This window comes from Zingiber officinale, chromosome 3B, assembly GCF_018446385.1.
Source record: "Zingiber officinale cultivar Zhangliang chromosome 3B, Zo_v1.1, whole genome shotgun sequence".
Taxonomy (NCBI): Eukaryota; Viridiplantae; Streptophyta; class Magnoliopsida; order Zingiberales; family Zingiberaceae; genus Zingiber; species Zingiber officinale.
Window position 1 is genome coordinate 117,582,333 of NC_055991.1, and position 6,347 is coordinate 117,588,679.

The window sequence follows — 6,347 nt, forward strand, 5'->3', positions numbered from 1 at the left end:
TTAAAAGAACACATGGTAGCTAGGAAAAGGTTCAGACCTTTGTACAAAATTTTTGTACAGTGGAACCATTAGGCTTTCCGAGTAGCAACCAACAATTAGTATCAGAGCTAGGGTTTTGCCTCTGTGTATTTGGTATTAGTTTAATTATGCACATGTCATACATAATTTAGGCAGGTTAATAGTAGGATGTGCTAACTTTGTGGATGTAGGATCCAACTATTATGACTTATAGTTATTATGTATGTGATTGGACCCTTGGACATGTCAAGGGCATTTTATTGTGTGTGCATGATTGTATTATAAAATACAGCAGGAGCTGTATTTAGTTTTATTAGGATTTTATTTTTTGATCTAGTTACATGTACATTCTTTTTATGAAATATAGGATCGATGGATGTAAATTTTATTTTATGTTCGATCTAGTTTACATGTACATTCCTCTGAGGAATATAGGATCGAAAAATGTAAAATTCTATTTATGTCGCGGATTGAATCTTGCAAGGCGTGGAACCTTTTGAGGACCAGAGGCGCAGCGGAACAAGGAGCAAGATTGATGCAACAACTAGACCCGGTGGCAGTGGCCAAAGATGGCAGCAGCTAGGGTTGGCGACACACGGAGGACAACAATAGATAAAAGCCATAATAGTTGAAAATTAGTTTTTCTATTTATTGCTTTTTATGTTGTGTTGTGTGTGCTTGTTAGTATGCATGTTAAGTAAGCTAGCATAGTCAAAATTCCTCACTTTAAATAACTAAGTGGGAGAGGAATTTATTTTTAATAAATTCCACGGTCTCCATTACTGGTTTATAAGTGATGCAACAAGCTTGCGCGTTGGGTCTGAGTGCCTTCCTCCATATCGGATGAGCTTGTTTATGGATCACTAGTTTAAACTTCCATTTTGGATGACTATAGGAAGTTAATTAAGAGCGTGTGATCTTCCCCATCGGAAGGGGCACAATCTTATTAATGGACTTAGTGTCAAGTAATGGTATACACTTAGGCACATCTAATAGTATCCTCCCCATCGGAGTCACTGCTATTATTTGTGTGACCGAAGTAAACCAACTATTAATTTGTCAAATAAATAGGTTGACAAGATAATAAAATTAAAACCCCCTCTTACAAATGTTTGATTTTGTATACGTCCACACTATCGTGGCATACAAAATTCACGGTGTTTGAGGTAATTTTATTTGTCATAAAGATTTATTGACAAGATAATTAATGGGTAAACCCCTCCTCTTACAAATGTTTAATTTTGTATACGTCCACACTATCGTGGCATGTAAAATTCACGGTGTTTGAGGTGTTGGTAAATTTAAATAATATTGTTTGAGGAATCAATGTTATTTTAAATTCAAAAAGTTTTGACCAAATATTTGATCAAAGACAGATCAACTATTAATTTTATTCGTCATAAAGTAAACTTGACGAAATAATAAAATTAATGGATAAAATCTCCTTTTTGATTTTGTATACGACCACACTATCGTGGCAGACAAAATTCATAGGGATTTCAAAGAATTGATCTTGACCAAATATTTTTGTGATTCTTAGGATTTAAAATGTTTGTCAATCCCCTAGTTGTTATATTATAGGAAAGACTTAGTAGTCCCAATTGTAATGATTGGAAATAGGACTTGGACATTAAGGTAGACTGTCTTCTTAGAACTAAGAACAATTTAGGTGTATTTAATTCATTAGTTGAAACATGTCTAGTGGTGTTATCTACCAAAACCTGGAGTGTAGATACAGATGCCATTAATCATGTCTGCAATTCATTGCAAGGTTCCAGGAAACCCGACAACTAAATGAAAATAAAAAACACCATCCACATGGGTGTTGGTGCAATATCCCTTAGGTCAAGGTTGACCTGGTTGACCAAGCTTGAGTCTTGGTTTGGATTTCGATGTTTGACAATGAAAGGATTATAAAAGAGTCAAGTAGGTCAAGGTTGACTGGATACTTGACTATGGAAATCCTGGTGAGTGAAGCCAGGTGAAAGTCCTAGTGAGTGAAGCTAGGCAGATGAAAGTCCTAGTGAGTGAAGCTAGGCAGAAGGAAATCCTAGTGAGTGAAGCCAGGTGAAAGTCCTAGTGAGTGAAGCTAGGCAGAAGGAAATCCTAGTGAGTGAAGCCAGGTGAAAGTCCTAGTGAGTGAAGCTAGGCAGATGGAAAGTCCTAGTGAGTGAAGCTAGGCAGAGTGGAAGTCCTGGTGAGTGAAGCCAGGCAAGGGAAAATCCAGATGGGTCAAGGTTGACCAGACATCTGGTGGAAGTCCAAGTAGGTCAAGGGAGTGACCAGATACTTGGCACGAAGAGAAAAGTCCAAGTGGGTCAAAGGGATTGACCGGACACTTGGTGGGGAATCCTGGCAGGTCAAGGGAGTGACCAGATGCTAGACATGATGTACCAACAGGTCAAGGTTGACCGAATGTTGGTTTGAGAGGCTTGGGACTTGGTTTTGGGCAAAAATCAAGAGCTGGATCGATCAGTGGATCGATCCAGGCTTTTCCCAGCGAACAGAGAGCCTCTGGATCGATCCGTGGATCGATCCAGAGGTCCCAATCGATCAGCCGATCGATTAGGACGCTGCTGGTTCACGCGATAAGCGCTGGATCGATCCGTGGATCGATCCAGGCATTTTCCCAGAGCACAGAGGCGCTCTGGATAGATCCGTGGATCGATCCAAAGCCTCCCCGATCGATTGGGAGCTTTCGAATCGATCGGGATCCGACCATTGTGTCGTATTTGAGCTGCAGGCGTGCGATGGCTGCGGTATCCCTCAACCGATTCATCTCAGATCTTCACCAGCTTCTCCACAGCTCTTCTCAAGCTCGAGATCGCCAGTTCTTGAAGGCTCTTGGAGGTTCTTCCAAGTCAAGAGGCGGATCAAAGCAAGAAGAAGAATTTAGGGTTAGGGTTTTTGCTCTCATTGTAAGCTTGTATTTCATTACCTTTCCCTTTCTTCTTGTATTGAGTCTTGTAGGGCTTCTCCGCCCTTGGTAGTTACCATAAAGGAGAGTTTTATTAGTGGAGGGTGTGTGTGTAGGTGTGGATCCTTGGACTAGTCACCTCTTGTGAGGTGGATACCAAGTAAACCAACCGTGTTAGCGTTGTATGTTTTGTTTCTGTATTTTCTGCTGCGCATCTTTGAAGAAACAAGCAACGCCGAGCAACGAGCATGCGACGAGCTATTCACCCCCCCCCTCTAGCTACTTTTCGGTCCCAACAAGTGGTATCAGAGCGATGCCGCTCTTCACCGGAATCATCGCCGGAAGGGTCAAGCATAACAAGAAGAGCTAGAGGGTGAAGAAGTTGAAGCAAAATTGTCAAAGTCAAAGAAATTCAAAAGCTCAACTTCTACAATGGAATTCCGAGATGGACTCGGATTCGACACGAGGGTGGCTCCACCATACACTTCCACGAGCTTCGATTCTTGGAAATCAAGAATCGAAAATTTTCTTATGATGGAGATAGAGCAATGGTTTGCTCTTATGGAAGGCTTCAAGACTCCAACAAACTCAAAGGGCAAAGTTCTCAAGAGGAGCAAGTGGAGCCAAGAGCAAGTCCAAAGGTGCGAGGCCAATGACAAAGTGACCAAGCTTTTGGTCAATTTATTGCCAAGCACCATCCTTTGCAAAATTGGAGAATTTGAAGATGCAAAGGAATTATGGAGTAAATTGGCCAAGCTTCATGAAGAGATCCCCTCCACTGTACAAGAGCAAGAAGAATCCAGAGAGGGTGACTCTTTGGAGCAAGACCAAGAGGAGGACTCCAAGGTTGAGAGATGCTCAACCTCCGAAGAAGAAGTCCAAGAAGAAGCTTCATTTTCAAGGGAGTGCAATGAAGAGAACATGGAGGGAGCATACTCCTTGTTTAATGTACAAGATGATGAAGCCTCCACCTCTAGGATTAAGGGGGAGTGTAGATCAATGAACCCGGAGCAAGAAGAGGCCTCCACATCCGGGTCAAGTGAAGAAGAAGAAGATGGTGCCACCTCCAAAATTCAAGAAATATCAAATGGAGGAGCAAGTGTCATCCCTACACAAGAAGGTATAAATGTTTCGATTAAAAATAAAAATCATATAATATGTTTTGAGTGTAGGGAAAGTGGGCACTACAAGAGCAAGTGTCCCAACTTGGCCAAGAAGAAGGGTCAAGTGACACAAAAGGGCAAGGAGAAGCCCAAGGAGACCACCCCCGGGACAAAGAAGAGCAAGGAGCACATTGTGTGCTTCTTGTGTCAACAAAAAGGGCATTACCGAAGTCAATGCCCCAAGGGGAAGAAGATGGTCAAGGCTCAAGGAGGCACTAGTCAAGGGGGAGCCTCCAAGGTAAAGAAGAAGGTAACATTTATTGAGCCTACCCCTTTACGTTATGGTAAAAAGCATGATAGTTCTAATTTTTATCATTTTAATGCAATTTACCATAAGAATAGAAAGCATGAGGGCATTAAGGAAAAGCATGTGGCCCTACATGCCAAGACTACCCAACCTAAGGTAAGGAAGGTAGATAGACATTTGGGCAAGAACACTAAGGATAATAGATACAAGCCCAAGAATAAAAATGCTCATGGATCAAATGAAAAATCAAATACTAAGGACTTAGTGAGGGAAAATCAAGTCTTGAGGTCAAGACTTGATAAATTAGAAAAGACCCTAAAAAGATTGGAAAATATCTTATTAGGGAAAAATGAGCATAACCTAGGTTTAGGGGTACAAAAGCCATCAAATGGCCATAGAGGTTTGAGATACAAACCTAAAGCAAAAAAGGATGTGCCTAGTTATCATAGGGTTCTATATAGTTATGGAACAAACCCTAAGTCTAGAGGTCAAGTCAAGGATACAAGGGAAGATATCCCTAGAAGTATCTTTGCAACCAAAGTGACTAAGACTTCTAAGAAGTCTAAGAAAGCCACTAACAAGGCCACAAGGGAGACTATCCCTAGAGTTGACATAGAAAATGTGACCAAGGCTTCTAAGAAGCCCAACAAGGTCACTAGGAAGGTATCTAGGGAAGTTTTCCCTAGTGAGTACCTAGAGCATCCAAGGAGCACCAATAGGTGTTGGGTTCCTAGGAGCATCTTCTCTACCCCATAGATGGGTTAGAGAGTGTCAACTCCGATTAGAAGGGTAGTTAACCCAACTTTGAGGAAATTGACACTCAAGGAGCATTTTCAAGGTTTTTGTTAACCTTTGAAAATGAAATGGAATTATTATTTACTCCTTGAAAGAGTAAAATGTGCCTAATGGTGGAAAAATTGATGGCATAAATTGGGAAAACTTAGAGAAATACCAAGTTGGGATTTTGGTATTATCTTAGAAATTTAAGGCAATCCGGGCCTTGATTTATGTGATTACTCTTGAGGAAAAATGGAATATGCCAACATTTGAGGATATGCTTAATTTTTAAGTAGCATAAACAAATCAAGAGAAATAGAAATGTCAATTTAGGTTTTGGCATTTAACGTTTTAAGTTAAAACAAGTGGTATATTTTGAAATAGAATATGCCAACGTTTAACGTTTTAAGTTAAAACAAGTGGTATATTTTGAGTTAGCTAAGTGGTTAAGGATACTTAGAAAGGTAATCTAGGTATATTTTATTTATGCTAAACCTTGCCATGATTGTTTGCCCATTATATGCCATGACATCATGTTTTATTTTTTTTCTTCATGATTTATCATGAAAAATACAAAAATACCATGCCATGTCATACATACATCATGTAGTATAGGAACTTTCTTTTGAAAGCTATTGCATTTTGATGTATGCCATAACATCAATCATGCATTATGTTTTATTTCTTAAATTTAAGGACAAATGGCATTAGTTCAACAAGTGGCATTTGTTTACAACAAGTGAAATAAACAAGTGGCATTTGTTTAACAAGTGAATCAACAAGTAACATCCTTGGTGGATGTTTACCACTCAAAATGCCTAAATAGATATGCATGATCCCTAGAATAGGGCAAAACCAAAATCTCACATCTCACAAAGACCTATAAGATGACTTGTATGTGTTTTAGTGCACATTAGATACAAGTGAGATGTTAGGATGCTGAACAAAACTCAATATGTTGATTTAGTGCATTCTTTTGAGTTTTAAATTCATCAAAACACATAGTTATGTGTTTTCCCATCATTGGGAAAGCTAATGTACAAGTCATGTGCATTAAGCCCAAGGAACATGGTGGGAAATTGGTTTTGAAAATGTTTTCAAAATGATTTTGGAAAACCTTGGCGAAGGCTATCTTTTGATAGTACTCACCATGGAATAGTTAGACATAAACTTGAAGAAAAACTAAAGTTTTAGCAAGTTTTCAAGTTTGTGTCAACCTTTAAAA